Here is a 17,018-nt window from a genome sequence, read left to right as displayed (position 1 = left end):
GTAGTTGAATACTCTCCAACTGTTTATTATAACTGCCCAGCGACATGGCATTTATAGACACTTAATTTATTTCAATTCCTGTGTTAATTGTTAGTGGCTTGAAGGTAAGATGCTAGCCTACGAAGTCCAAAATGGCTTTGTGACTGGGTCCGAATCTTCCGATCAGCAATAACTACCACTTCCTAAATTGATGATTGCGTCAGAATAAAATGCTAATATTCATTAAAAATATCATATATTTATTTTAAAAATATACAATGCGTATAACTATTAGGTTGGAGCAAAACTCACCTTGTTTTTTGATGTTCAACTTCATGTCAAAAAAGGAAATTATTTTTGCACCAACCTAATATATTAGAGATAATGGTTTTGTCATAGGTGCACGGTATAGTATGTTTATGTGTGTTCACGTTCTTATATAAATCTAAATAAGAAAATAAACATAAACATTGCAAGTGAAAAACGCCATCAAATTGTAATCGGGTAATCACCCATATATCAAGAGAGTAGACGAAAACAGAGCTATTTCGCCCCAACACAATTAGTTATATATTCATGTATACAATATTCATTCCCAAACAAAGTAACCGATTATTATAAATTTTAGAACATTGGAGCTGGGAATATAACGTCGTAGTATTAGCGAATAAATATTCGAAGATTTTCAGTTTCTTAGGAATATTTTCAAATGTTCTTAAGAGGCATAGTATGTGTACAAACCCGGTGGGAAATTCGTGTATTTCAGATCTGCATTGAATTCAAATTTATATTCATTAAGCATCAATTCAGCAAACATTTTTGAATTTCAATTTCTTCTTAAAACTCCTTAAGCGTCATCCTTAAAATTTAGAAATAAAATGCTTTTTATCAAAATTAGAATAAGTATTCTAAACATGTAGTTTAGTATTATTGTATTTTGATTTTTATCCTTATAAGGAAACATTAAAGTGGTGTAAACCTCTTCTATTCCAAGAATTTAACCCGTCCTGAAACAAGATTTCATCTAATATATATATATATATATATATATATATATATATATATATATATATATATATATATATATATATATATATATACTAGTCTACCCGTTGGCCATTAAAGGGTAAGATGAAAAATGTTTAAAAAAAATTGATTTTGAGATTATACTATCTTTTATTATCTTGAAAAAACATTTTTTAAGTGATGAGTGAAAAAAATAAAATCAAAAAGCTTCCAGAGTATTACTGCAAGCACTAATTAAAATTAAGGCGGCCCTACTTATAGCACTACTAAAACCAAGTTTCTACCCCTTCCTCCTTGAAGACAAAATATTTTTTAAGTAAGGCCTAAAAAAATAAATCGTCAGAATACGCAGGAGTACTACTAAAAGCAGTAAATATGGTTATAAATATGATTATAGTCATATATTGTATGTTTATATTCAAATCAATTTTTCTTAACTCAACGGGGTTAAATGGCTTTTAATATCGAACTTAAGACAGGGCGGCCATGAAATAGATTAGCAGACGAATTTTTGAAACCGGAAGCTTGGGTCTAATCATTCAAGCTGATATGAGTTTGAAATATTTTATATATATATATATATATATATATATATATATATATATATATATATATATATATATATATATATATATATATAGGAGAACAATAGGAATGGTACATGAATTCACAAAAACTATATATTGGTAAATATAGATTGGTTCATTTATTAAATAAGAGCATAAAACAATTAGTTGGGGGATAGATGACAAGGCATTTCGAAGCTTAATGCTTCTCATCAGAAGAGTAGAGAAGATGCTTGGTAACATAGTGAGGATGAAGCGTCTAGCGTAGGACTCATTAATTGAGAACGAAATAGATCAATTAATGAGTCCACGCTAGACGCGGCATCCCCTATGTTACCTAGCATCTTATCTACTCTTCTGATGAGAAGAATTAGGCTTCGAAATGCTTGTAATAAAGAATCCCCTCTATCCCCCAGCTAATTGTTTGTATTCCCTTATTGAATAAATGAACCAATCTATATTCACCAATATATAGTTTTTGTGAATTCATTTACCATTCCTAGTGTTCTCCTATATAAGCTCCAATGATACTTGTTGAGCTTTGTACTGTCCCGATATATCTCCTCTTAAAGAATTGAGCTCACTCTTTTCTTCTAACGCACTAAGATATATATATATATATATATATATATATATATATATATATATATATATATATATATATATATATATATAGTAATTTATTTTTAAAACAGTAATCCACGTACATGCGTGTATCGAAGCCATACCCCTCTTCAGCGTAGCTTGTCTGTTTTTAGGACTTGAACCCTGGACCATATGTATTTAAGTCCAGCGTCTTATCCATTTACGTAGTTTTTTTGTTGTTGATGTTTTAAACGATATTGAGGTCAGCGTCTTCACCTTGAAGATCGGATGTTTTTTTTTTAAATTTATATATACACACACACACACACACACACATATATATATATATACACACACACACACACACACACACACACACACACACACACACACACACACACACACACACACACACATATATATATATTAAATAATGTAAATATTTATTTCGCTTTATAATATTCTTCCTAACATTCTACTTTTACTAAACATTTATTATTATTCATAATAATTGACAATTATAACATTTATAATAATGATCAACTATAATAATATTTATAATAATCGAACATTATATCACAATAATCGACTATTATTATATTTATAATATTAATCGATTGTTATAATAGTTATAATGATAATCGAGTATTATAAAAGTTATAATAGTCGACTATTACAATACTTATAATAATCGACTACTTTAATGTTTATAATATTAATCGACTTTTATAAGATTTATAATAATAATCGACTATTATAATATTTATAATAATAATCGACCATTATAATATTTATGATAATGATCGACTATTATATTTTTCCAAAAATCGAATATTTCAGTACTTATCATAACAATCGCCTGTTATAATATTTATAATAATAATAATCGACCATTATAATACTCATCATAATAATCGACCTCGATAATGCTTATCATAATAATCGACCATTATAATACTTATCATAATAATCGACTGTTATAATATTTATAATAATAATCGACCATTATAATACTAATCATAATAATCGACCACGATAATACTTATCATAATAATCGACCATTATAATACTTATCATAATTATAAGCTATTTCAATAATTATAATAATAATCGACTATTATAATATTTAGAATAAGAAACGACCATTATATCATAATAATCGACTATTATAATATTTATAATAATAATCGACTATGATAATATTTATAATATTAATTGAGTATTATAATATTCATAATAATTGACTATGATAACATTTATCACAATGATCAAATATTATAATATATAATAATAATAATAAACCATTATATCACAATAACCGACTATTCTATTATTTATAATATTAATCGACTATCATAATATTTATCATAAATCTCGACTATTATAATATTTATCATAACAATCGACTGTTACAATATTTATAATAATAATAATAATAATAATAATAATAATAATAATAATAATAATAATAATAATAATAATAATAATCGTCCATTATATCATAATAATCGATTATTATCATATTTATAATAATTAGCAACCATTATAATATTTATAGCAATAATTGATTATTATAATACTTATCATAATAATCGACTATTATAATCTTATTATAATAATCGACCATTATATCATAATAATCGATTATTACAATATTTATAATAATTATCGACCATTACAATATTTATAATAATAATCGACTATTATAATATTCATAATAATAATCGAGTATTATAATATTTATTATTATCGTCGATTATTATAATATTCATTATAACAATCGACTATTATTATATTTGTAATAATATTCGACTATTATAATATTTATCATAATAATCGACTGGTATATTATGTATAATAATAATAATTGATCATTATAATACTTATCACAATTATAATCGACTATTATAATACTTCCCATAATATACGACTATTATAATATTTATCGTAATAATAATAATAATAATAATAATAATAATAATAATAATAATAATAATAATAATAATCGAATATTATAATATTTATGATCATAATCCATTATTACACTACTTATCATAATAATCGACTGTTATAATATTTATAATAATGATTGAGTATTATAATAGTTATAGTAATCGACTATTACAATAATTATAATAATAATCGACTATTTTAATATTATATTATTAATCGACTTTTATAATATTTATAATAATAATCAACTAGTATTATATTTATCATAATAATTGACTATTATATTATTCATAATAATAATCGACCATCATAATATTTATAACAATACTCGACTATTATAATATTTATCATAAAATCAACTATTTCAATACTTATCATAATAATCGACTATTATAATATTTATAATAATAATAATCGACTATTACAATAGTTACAATAATAATCGACTAATATAATATATATCATAATAATCGACTATTATGATATTTATAATAATAATCGACTAATATGATAGTTATAATAATCGACTATTATAATACTTATAATAATAATCGACTATTATAATATTTATTATAATAATCGAATATTATGATATTTATCATAATAATCGACTGCTATAATACTTATAATAATCTACTGTCATAATATTTATAATAATAATCGACTATTATACTGTTTATAATAATAATCGACGATTATAATATTTATCATAATAATCGACTGTTATAATATTTATAATAGTAATCGACTATTATAATATTTATAATAATAACCGACTATTAAAATATTTATAATAATAATCGACTATTATTTATAATAATAATCAACTATTATAATATTTATAATAATTGACTATTATAATATTTGTAATAATAATCGACTGTTAAAATATTTATAATAATAATCGACTGTTATAATATTTATAATAATAATTGACTAATATAATATTTATAATAGTAATCGACTATTATAATATTTATGATAATAATAATCGACCATTCTAATTTTTATCTAATAATCAACAATTATAATACACATCATAATAATCGACTATTATAATATTTATTATAATAATCGACTATTATATTATTTATAATAATAATAATAATAATAATAATAATAATAATAATAATAATGATAATAATCGAATATTATAATATTTATCATAATAACCGACTGTTATATTTTTATCATAATAATCGACTATTATAATACATATTATAATAATCGACTATTATAATATTTATAATAATAATCGACTATTATAATACTTATAATAATAATCAACTATTATAATATTTATCATAATAATCGACTATTATAATATTTATAATAATAATCGACTATTATAATATTTATAATAATAATCGACTATTATTATATTTATCATAATAATCGACTATTATAATACTTATAATAATAATCAACTATTATAATATTTATCATAATAATCGACTATTATAATATTTATAATAATAATCGACAGTTATAATATTTATAATAATAATCGACTATTATAATATTTATAATAATAATCGACTATTATAATATTTATAGTAATAATCGACTATTATAATCCATATCGTAATAAAAAACGGTTATAATAATCGACTATTTTATTTTCCGGTATTTTTTTGTAAACAAACAACATAACGAAATTATTAGAGTTTGTTGCAATAAATTATATTTTTTTACATAATAATATAAATAAAATCCTAAGATTATCTGTCATTTTATCCGACAACTTATCAAAGTGACACAACTATGTATTAAATAAAGATAGCAGACATTTAATTCGGGCAAAAGTATTTACAATAAGGATATAAATCGAATTACGTTTTATTCTTTTTGACAACATGTTGCAACGATCCACAATAAAAATAACATCTGTGAAATTACCGAGGCTGCTACAAAGTAGGAGGCCTCTTTCTACCGTGCTAGAAAGTTACCCAGACTATAGAGTGTCCTATATCTTTACCAAATCATCATCTTCTGAGCCATAGGTATTGTTGCTACATCTAGTGCATCTAGCCAAGTGTATCACTCGTAGACAAGAACAAAAAAATAATCTAAAATCTCTGCTGTCAGCAAAAATAACCTTCTTAGTGACACTCAATATGGTTTCCGTTCTGCTAGATCTACAGCAGATGTGCTTACAGTTATATCTCATAGGATTAGCAAATCTCTCGACTGAGGCAACCTTTCTAGGGCAATTGCTCTTGACATATCTAAGGCCTTTGATAGGGTATGGCATAAAGGTTTACTTCATAAGATCTCTAGCTATGGTATAGCTGGAAATGTCTTCTCAATTATTAAATCATTTCTTTCTGATAGGTTCATAAGAGTAGTAGTTGAGGGGCAAAAATCAGAAGCCCACAGTATTAATGCCGGTGTCCCTCAGGGGTCAATCCTGGGCCCAACTCTTTTCCTGATCTACATTAATGATCTTCCAAATCACATCCTTAAATCATTTGTAGACATTTATGCTGACGACACTACCATTTATGGTAGCACATCTAAGACAGTAAACGACCAAGTTCTCTCCAATTCTCTCTCCTCTGATCTTGAGCATGTAGTACAATGGGGAAAGGAGTGGCTGGTTACTTTTAATGCATCTAAAACCAAGCTTCTCTCTTTACATCATCAACATTCTGATTCACATCTGGCATCAATTGAAATGAATGGCTCTCGTCTTCAGGAGGCCTCAAGTTTTGACAAGCTTCTGGGCTTGACCATTACTCCTGATCTTAAATGGAACACGTATATCAAATCTGTTGCCAAGACCGCTGGAAAAATGGTGGGATCTTTCTATCGATCCAGTAGATATCTCACTGCTGATGCAATTCTCTATCTATATAAGAGCCAGGTACGTCCAAGGATGGAATACTGTTGCCACATCTGGGCAGGAGCTGCTAGAAAGGACTTGTCCTGCCTTGATAGAGTTCAAAATAGACTTCGTAGCCTCGTAGGAGATGTCCTTTTCTCTTCCTTGCAACCTCTATCTCACAGAAGAGATGTTGCGAGTTTGTCTCTGATGTATCGTTATTTTCATGGAAAGTGTTCGACTGAGCTTCAATCTATGGTCCCCCCTCGCAAAACTTTCACAAGAAACACTCGTCTAGCTGTAAACACTATCAATAATTCTCCCCACTCTTTATCTGTGCCTAAACCTAAACGTAGATTCCATGAACAAAGCTTTTTTATTAGAACTGCACGCCTGTGGAATTGTCTTCCATTTTCCTGCTTTCCGGCTGACTACAATATGGTTGTCTTCAAGTCTAACGTAAATAAGTTCTTGATGAGCCGTTCCATATAAGTTATCAAATTTAACAAATTTTCATTACTAATGATTATTATATTGTTCAATTTCTACTGTACACTCTTTAACCGTTATCCTTGAGTGGCCTCTTGGCCTTGATAATGAGATGATACCTATGAAAAAAATGTCCAATGTGAACAAGTTCTAATTGAATCGCCCCCCCTAAGTAATCCAAGTTGCAAAATTCCCACTGTTTACGATGCTAAAATCACAATGACTAATGTATACCTATTAACCCTTATCCTCGAGTGGCCTCTGGGCCTTGATAAGTGGTGACACCCTTGTAAAAAAAAAAAAATCTTTTAACCTCTATCCCATCGCTGTAATGTTACATTCCTGTGCATGTTCTACAAGTACTTTAATGGAATGCTTCCTGACAAACTTATAGCACTTGTGCCTTTCGACGTACGTACTCTCGACTGACCAGACAAGCAACAAAATCTCAACTTTTTACTCTTGAGATGTCGGAAAATCTTATACCTTAATTGTTTCTTATCTCGGACCGCAATAGTTTGGAATTCCCTTCTTTTTTCCTGCTTCCCCAACTGTACTAAGTTGCACAAGTTTAAATACAATGCGAAGAAACATATCACTGCTAAAATTGCAACAGTAACCTTGCTAACCACGACCCATAATATCAACCGGTTACTTGCAAGTTGTAATAAGTATTAGTTTGGATGAAAAAACGTAAGAAAAAAGAACCACAACCAATTATTGATTTACTAGATAGAAAGCTATCAATAACAAATAAACAATGAAGGGATGGATTTACTTTATATATAAGACAACATGTTTGTTGTAATTTGATCAATTTGGGATTTTGACGAAACACATAATCTATTCGCTTGTTTATTTTAGCTCATGATTCATCATCGGCCGCACTTGGTTAGCTTTATGTCAATGTCATTTCATTGATTAGGATTATGTTCTGCGTGTAGTAAGATTATGTCATCGGCTGCTGAAATACAATTCTCTCCGTATCCTTGGCTATTTTCCGAGTGAATAAAATACGGTCTTGGCATGATTTAGCCTCATATATTAAAACAGATTGTCGCTTCGGGTAGAGAGTGTTTGGTGTCGTAGTTGAAGGCGGGATGGTTTTGGGGTATTAGTTCGCAGGTCATTGTTCGACTAGCTGTTTACACTTCAAGCCTGATTTCGCAATGAGAATTCAGACGTCTTTTTCGGCTGCTATATTGCTGACATTTTATTAGGATGTATTCATTGCATAATTATTTTTATTAGGATGTATTCTATCGAATAATTATTTTTGTTAGGATGTATTCATTGCATAATTATTTTTTATTAGGATGTATTCTATCGAATAATTATTTTTATTAGGATGTATTCATTGCATAATTATTTTTATTAGGATGTATTCATTGCATAATTATTTTTATTAGGATGTATTCTATCGAATAATTATTTTTGTTAGGATGTATTCATTGCATAATTATTTTTTATTAGGATGTATTCTATCGAATAATTATTTTTATTAGGATGTATTCATTGCATAATTATTTTTATTAGGATGTATTCTATCGAATAATTATTTTTGTTAGGATGTATTCATTGCATAATTATTTTTTATTAGGATGTATTCTATCGAATAATTATTTTTATTAGGATGTATTCATTGCATAATTATTTTTATTAGGATGTATTCTATCGAATAATTATTTTTGTTAGGATGTATTCATTGCATAATTATTTTTTATTAGGATGTATTCTATCGAATAATTATTTTTATTAGGATGTATTCATTGCATAATTATTTTTATTAGGATGTATTCTATCGAATAATTATTTTTGTTAGGATGTATTCATTGCATAATTATTTTTTATTAGGATGTATTCTATCGAATAATTATTTTTATTAGAATGTATTCATTGCATAATTATTTTTATTAGGATGTATTCATTGCATAATTATTTTTATTAGGATGTATTCATTGCATAATTATTTTATTAGGATGTATTCTATCGAATAATTATTTTTATTAGGATGTATTCATTGCATAATTATTTTTATTAGGATGTATTCATTGCATAATTATTTTTATTAGGATGTATTCATTGCATAATTATTTTTATTAGGATGTATTCATTGAATAATTATTTTTATTAGGATGTATTCATTGCATAATTATTTTTATTAGGATGTATTCATTGCATAATTATTTTATTAGGATGTATTCATTGCATAATTATGTTTATTAGGATGTATTCATTGCATAATTTTTTTTATTAGGATGTATTCATCGAATTATTATTTTTATTAGGAAGTATTCATTGAATTATTATTTTTATTAGGATGTATTCATTGCATAATTATTTTTATTAGGATGTATTCATTGCATAATTATTTTTATAAAGATGTATTCATTGCATAATTATTTTTATTAGGATGTATTCTATCGAATAATTATTTTTATTATGATGTATTCATTGCATTATTATTTTTATTAGGATGTATTCATTGCATAATTATGTTTATTAGGATGTATTCATTGCATAATTATTTTTATTAGGATGTATTCATTGCATAATTATGTTTATTAGGATGTATTCATTGCATAATTATTTTTATTAGGATGTATTCATCGAATTATTATTTTTATTAGGAAGTATTCATTGCAAAATTATTTTTATTAGGATGTATTCATCGAATTATTATTTTTATTAGGAAGTATTCATTGCAAAATTATTTTTATTAGGATGTATTCATTGCATAATTATGTTTATTAGGATGTATTCATTGCATAATTATTTTTATTAGGATGTATTCATCGAATTATTATTTTTATTAGGAAGTATTCATTGAATAATTATTTTTATTAGGATGTATTCATTGCATAATTATTTTTATTAGGATGTATTCATTGCATAATATTTTTGTTCGGATGTATTCATTGCATAATTATTTTTATTAGGATGTATTCATCGAATAATTATTTTTATTAGGATGTATTCATTGCATAATTATTTTTATTAGGATGTACTCATTGCATAATTATTTTTATTAGGATGTATTCATTGTATTATTATTTTTATTAGGATGTATTCATTGCATAATTATTTTTATTAGGATGTATTCATCGAATAATTATTTTTATTGGGATGTATTCATTGCAGAATTATTTTTATGAGGATTTATTCATTGCATAATTATTTTTATTAGGATGTATTCATTGCATAATTATTATTATTAGGATGTATTCATCGAATAATTGTTTTTATTCGGATGTATTCATTGCATAATTATTTTTATTAGGATGTATTCATTGCATAATTATTATTATTAGGATGTATTCATTGCATAATTTGTTTATTAGGATGTATTCATTGCATAATTATTTTTATTAGGATGTATTCATCGAATGATTATTTTTATTTGAATGTATTCATTGCATAATTATTTTTATTAGGATGTATTCATTGCATAATTATTTTTATTAGGATGTATTCTATCGAATAATTATTTTTGTTAGGATGTATTCATTGCATAATTATTTTTTATTAGGATGTATTCTATCGAATAATTATTTTTATTAGGATGTATTCATTGCATAATTATTTTTATTAGGATGTATTCTATCGAATAATTATTTTTGTTAGGATGTATTCATTGCATAATTATTTTTTATTAGGATGTATTCTATCGAATAATTATTTTTATTAGGATGTATTCATTGCATAATTATTTTTATTAGGATGTATTCTATCGAATAATTATTTTTGTTAGGATGTATTCATTGCATAATTATTTTTTATTAGGATGTATTCTATCGAATAATTATTTTTATTAGGATGTATTCATTGCATAATTATTTTTATTAGGATGTATTCTATCGAATAATTATTTTTGTTAGGATGTATTCATTGCATAATTATTTTTTATTAGGATGTATTCTATCGAATAATTATTTTTATTAGGATGTATTCATTGCATAATTATTTTTATTAGGATGTATTCTATCGAATAATTATTTTTGTTAGGATGTATTCATTGCATAATTATTTTTTATTAGGATGTATTCTATCGAATAATTATTTTTATTAGGATGTATTCATTGCATAATTATTTTTATTAGGATGTATTCTATCGAATAATTATTTTTGTTAGGATGTATTCATTGCATAATTATTTTTTATTAGGATGTATTCTATCGAATAATTATTTTTATTAGGATGTATTCATTGCATAATTATTTTTATTAGGATGTATTCTATCGAATAATTATTTTTGTTAGGATGTATTCATTGCATAATTATTTTTTATTAGGATGTATTCTATCGAATAATTATTTTTATTAGGATGTATTCATTGCATAATTATTTTTATTAGGATGTATTCTATCGAATAATTATTTTTGTTAGGATGTATTCATTGCATAATTATTTTTTATTAGGATGTATTCTATCGAATAATTATTTTTATTAGGATGTATTCATTGCATAATTATTTTTATTAGGATGTATTCTATCGAATAATTATTTTTGTTAGGATGTATTCATTGCATAATTATTTTTTATTAGGATGTATTCTATCGAATAATTATTTTTATTAGGATGTATTCATTGCATAATTATTTTTATTAGGATGTATTCTATCGAATAATTATTTTTGTTAGGATGTATTCATTGCATAATTATTTTTTATTAGGATGTATTCTATCGAATAATTATTTTTATTAGGATGTATTCATTGCATAATTATTTTTATTAGGATGTATTCTATCGAATAATTATTTTTGTTAGGATGTATTCATTGCATAATTATTTTTTATTAGGATGTATTCTATCGAATAATTATTTTTATTAGGATGTATTCATTGCATAATTATTTTTATTAGGATGTATTCTATCGAATAATTATTTTTGTTAGGATGTATTCATTGCATAATTATTTTTTATTAGGATGTATTCTATCGAATAATTATTTTTATTAGGATGTATTCATTGCATAATTATTTTTATTAGGATGTATTCTATCGAATAATTATTTTTGTTAGGATGTATTCATTGCATAATTATTTTTTATTAGGATGTATTCTATCGAATAATTATTTTTATTAGGATGTATTCATTGCATAATTATTTTTATTAGGATGTATTCATTGCATAATTATTTTTATTAGGATGTATTCATTGCATAATTATTTTATTAGGATGTATTCTATCGAATAATTATTTTTATTAGGATGTATTCATTGCATAATTATTTTTATTAGGATGTATTCATTGCATAATTATTTTTATTAGGATGTATTCATTGAATAATTATTTTTATTAGGATGTATTCATTGCATAATTATTTTTATTAGGATGTATTCATTGCATAATTATTTTATTAGGATGTATTCATTGCATAATTATGTTTATTAGGATGTATTCATTGCATAATTTTTTTTATTAGGATGTATTCATCGAATTATTATTTTTATTAGGAAGTATTCATTGAATTATTATTTTTATTAGGATGTATTCATTGCATAATTATTTTTATTAGGATGTATTCATTGCATAATTATTTTTATAAAGATGTATTCATTGCATAATTATTTTTATTAGGATGTATTCTATCGAATAATTATTTTTATTATGATGTATTCATTGCATTATTATTTTTATTAGGATGTATTCATTGCATAATTATGTTTATTAGGATGTATTCATTGCATAATTATTTTTATTAGGATGTATTCATTGCATAATTATGTTTATTAGGATGTATTCATTGCATAATTATTTTTATTAGGATGTATTCATCGAATTATTATTTTTATTAGGAAGTATTCATTGCAAAATTATTTTTATTAGGATGTATTCATCGAATTATTATTTTTATTAGGAAGTATTCATTGCAAAATTATTTTTATTAGGATGTATTCATTGCATAATTATGTTTATTAGGATGTATTCATTGCATAATTATTTTTATTAGGATGTATTCATCGAATTATTATTTTTATTAGGAAGTATTCATTGAATAATTATTTTTATTAGGATGTATTCATTGCATAATTATTTTTATTAGGATGTATTCATTGCATAATATTTTTGTTCGGATGTATTCATTGCATAATTATTTTTATTAGGATGTATTCATCGAATAATTATTTTTATTAGGATGTATTCATTGCATAATTATTTTTATTAGGATGTACTCATTGCATAATTATTTTTATTAGGATGTATTCATTGTATTATTATTTTTATTAGGATGTATTCATTGCATAATTATTTTTATTAGGATGTATTCATCGAATAATTATTTTTATTGGGATGTATTCATTGCAGAATTATTTTTATGAGGATTTATTCATTGCATAATTATTTTTATTAGGATGTATTCATTGCATAATTATTATTATTAGGATGTATTCATCGAATAATTGTTTTTATTCGGATGTATTCATTGCATAATTATTTTTATTAGGATGTATTCATTGCATAATTATTATTATTAGGATGTATTCATTGCATAATTTGTTTATTAGGATGTATTCATTGCATAATTATTTTTATTAGGATGTATTCATCGAATGATTATTTTTATTTGAATGTATTCATTGCATAATTATTTTTATTAGGATGTATTCATTGCATAATTATTTTTATTAGGATGTATTCTATCGAATAATTATTTTTGTTAGGATGTATTCATTGCATAATTATTTTTATTAGGAAGTATTCTATCGAATAATTATTTTTGTTAGGATGTATTCATTGCATAATTATTTTTATTAGGATGTATTCTATCGAATAATTATTTTTATTAGGATGTATTCATTGCATAATTATTTTTATTAGGATGTATTCTATCGAATAATTATTTTTGTTAGGATGTATTCATTGCATAATTATTTTTATTAGGATGTATTCTATCGAATAATTATTTTTGTTAGGATGTATTCATTGCATAATTATTTTTATTAGGATGTATTCTATCGAATAATTATTTTTGTTAGGATGTATTCATTGCATAATTATTTTTTATTACGATGTATTCTATCGAATAATTATTTTTATTAGGATGTATTCATTGCATAATTATTTTTATTAGGATGTATTCTATCGAATAATTATTTTTGTTAGGATGTATTCATTGCATAATTATTTTTTATTAGGATGTATTCTATCGAATAATTATTTTTATTAGGATGTATTCATTGCATAATTATTTTTATTAGGATGTATTCTATCGAATAATTATTTTTGTTAGGATGTATTCATTGCATAATTATTTTTTATTAGGATGTATTCTATCGAATAATTATTTTTATTAGGATGTATTCATTGCATAATTATTTTTATTAGGATGTATTCTATCGAATAATTATTTTTGTTAGGATGTATTCATTGCATAATTATTTTTTATTAGGATGTATTCTATCGAATAATTATTTTTATTAGGATGTATTCATTGCATAATTATTTTTATTAGGATGTATTCATTGCATAATTATTTTTATTAGGATGTATTCATTGCATAATTATTTTATTAGGATGTATTCTATCGAATAATTATTTTTATTAGGATGTATTCATTGCATAATTATTTTTATTAGGATGTATTCATTGCATAATTATTTTTATTAGGATGTATTCATTGAATAATTATTTTTATTAGGATGTATTCATTGCATAATTATTTTTATTAGGATGTATTCATTGCATAATTATTTTATTAGGATGTATTCATTGCATAATTATGTTTATTAGGATGTATTCATTGCATAATTTTTTTTATTAGGATGTATTCATCGAATTATTATTTTTATTAGGAAGTATTCATTGAATTATTATTTTTATTAGGATGTATTCATTGCATAATTATTTTTATTAGGATGTATTCATTGCATAATTATTTTTATTAGGATGTATTCTATCGAATAATTATTTTTGTTAGGATGTATTCATTGCATAATTATTTTTTATTAGGATGTATTCTATCGAATAATTATTTTTATTAGGATGTATTCATTGCATAATTATTTTTATTAGGATGTATTCTATCGAATAATTATTTTTGTTAGGATGTATTCATTGCATAATTATTTTTTATTAGGATGTATTCTATCGAATAATTATTTTTATTAGGATGTATTCATTGCATAATTATTTTTATTAGGATGTATTCATTGCATAATTATTTTTATTAGGATGTATTCATTGCATAATTATTTTATTAGGATGTATTCTATCGAATAATTATTTTTATTAGGATGTATTCATTGCATAATTATTTTTATTAGGATGTATTCATTGCATAATTATTTTTATTAGGATGTATTCATTGAATAATTATTTTTATTAGGATGTATTCATTGCATAATTATTTTTATTAGGATTTATTCATTGCATAATTATTTTATTAGGATGTATTCATTGCATAATTATGTTTATTAGGATGTATTCATTGCATAATTTTTTTTATTAGGATGTATTCATCGAATTATTATTTTTATTAGGAAGTATTCATTGAATTATTATTTTTATTAGGATGTATTCATTGCATAATTATTTTTATTAGGATGTATTCATTGCATAATTATTTTTATAAAGATGTATTCATTGCATAATTATTTTTATTAGGATGTATTCTATCGAATAATTATTTTTATTATGATGTATTCATTGCATAATTATTTTTATTAGGATGTATTCATTGCATAATTATGTTTATTAGGATGTATTCATTGCATAATTATTTTTATTAGGATGTATTCATTGCATAATTATGTTTATTAGGATGTATTCATTGCATAATTATTTTTATTAGGATGTATTCATCGAATTATTATTTTTATTAGGAAGTATTCATTGCAAAATTATTTTTATTAGGATGTATTCATCGAATTATTATTTTTATTAGGAAGTATTCATTGCAAAATTATTTTTATTAGGATGTATTCATTGCATAATTATGTTTATTAGGATGTATTCATTGCATAATTATTTTTATTAGGATGTATTCATCGAATTATTATTTTTATTAGGAAGTATTCATTGAATAATTATTTTTATTAGGATGTATTCATTGCATAATTATTTTTATTAGGATGTATTCATTGCATAATATTTTTGTTCGGATGTATTCATTGCATAATTATTTTTATTAGGATGTATTCATCGAATAATTATTTTTATTAGGATGTATTCATTGCATAATTATTTTTATTAGGATGTACTCATTGCATAATTATTTTTATTAGGATGTATTCATTGTATTATTATTTTTATTAGGATGTATTCATTGCATAATTATTTTTATTAGGATGTATTCATCGAATAATTATTTTTATTGGGATGTATTCATTGCAGAATTATTTTTATGAGGATTTATTCATTGCATAATTATTTTTATTAGGATGTATTCATTGCATAATTATTATTATTAGGATGTATTCATCGAATAATTGTTTTTATTCGGATGTATTCATTGCATAATTATTTTTATTAGGATGTATTCATTGCATAATTATTATTATTAGGATGTATTCATTGCATAATTTGTTTATTAGGATGTATTCATTGCATAATTATTTTTATTAGGATGTATTCATCGAATGATTATTTTTATT

The 17,018-nt window shown here is 23.5% G+C and overlaps 1 protein-coding gene across 2 annotated transcripts in view; it reads left to right on the top strand.

Annotated features, from left to right (window-relative positions):
* Window positions 1-17,018, top strand: part of LOC145291353 (uncharacterized) — a 111,426-nt gene that overhangs the window by 50,235 nt on the left and 44,173 nt on the right. The window lies entirely within an intron of this gene.

The sequence above is a fragment of the Euprymna scolopes genome, chromosome 12 (genome assembly GCF_053919585.1).
Source record: "Euprymna scolopes isolate OS-2025 chromosome 12, ASM5391958v1, whole genome shotgun sequence".
Lineage (NCBI taxonomy): Eukaryota > Metazoa > Mollusca > Cephalopoda > Sepiida > Sepiolidae > Euprymna > Euprymna scolopes.
The sequence above is the reverse complement of the archived record's forward strand: the minus strand, read 5'-3'. Positions and strand labels throughout refer to the sequence as shown.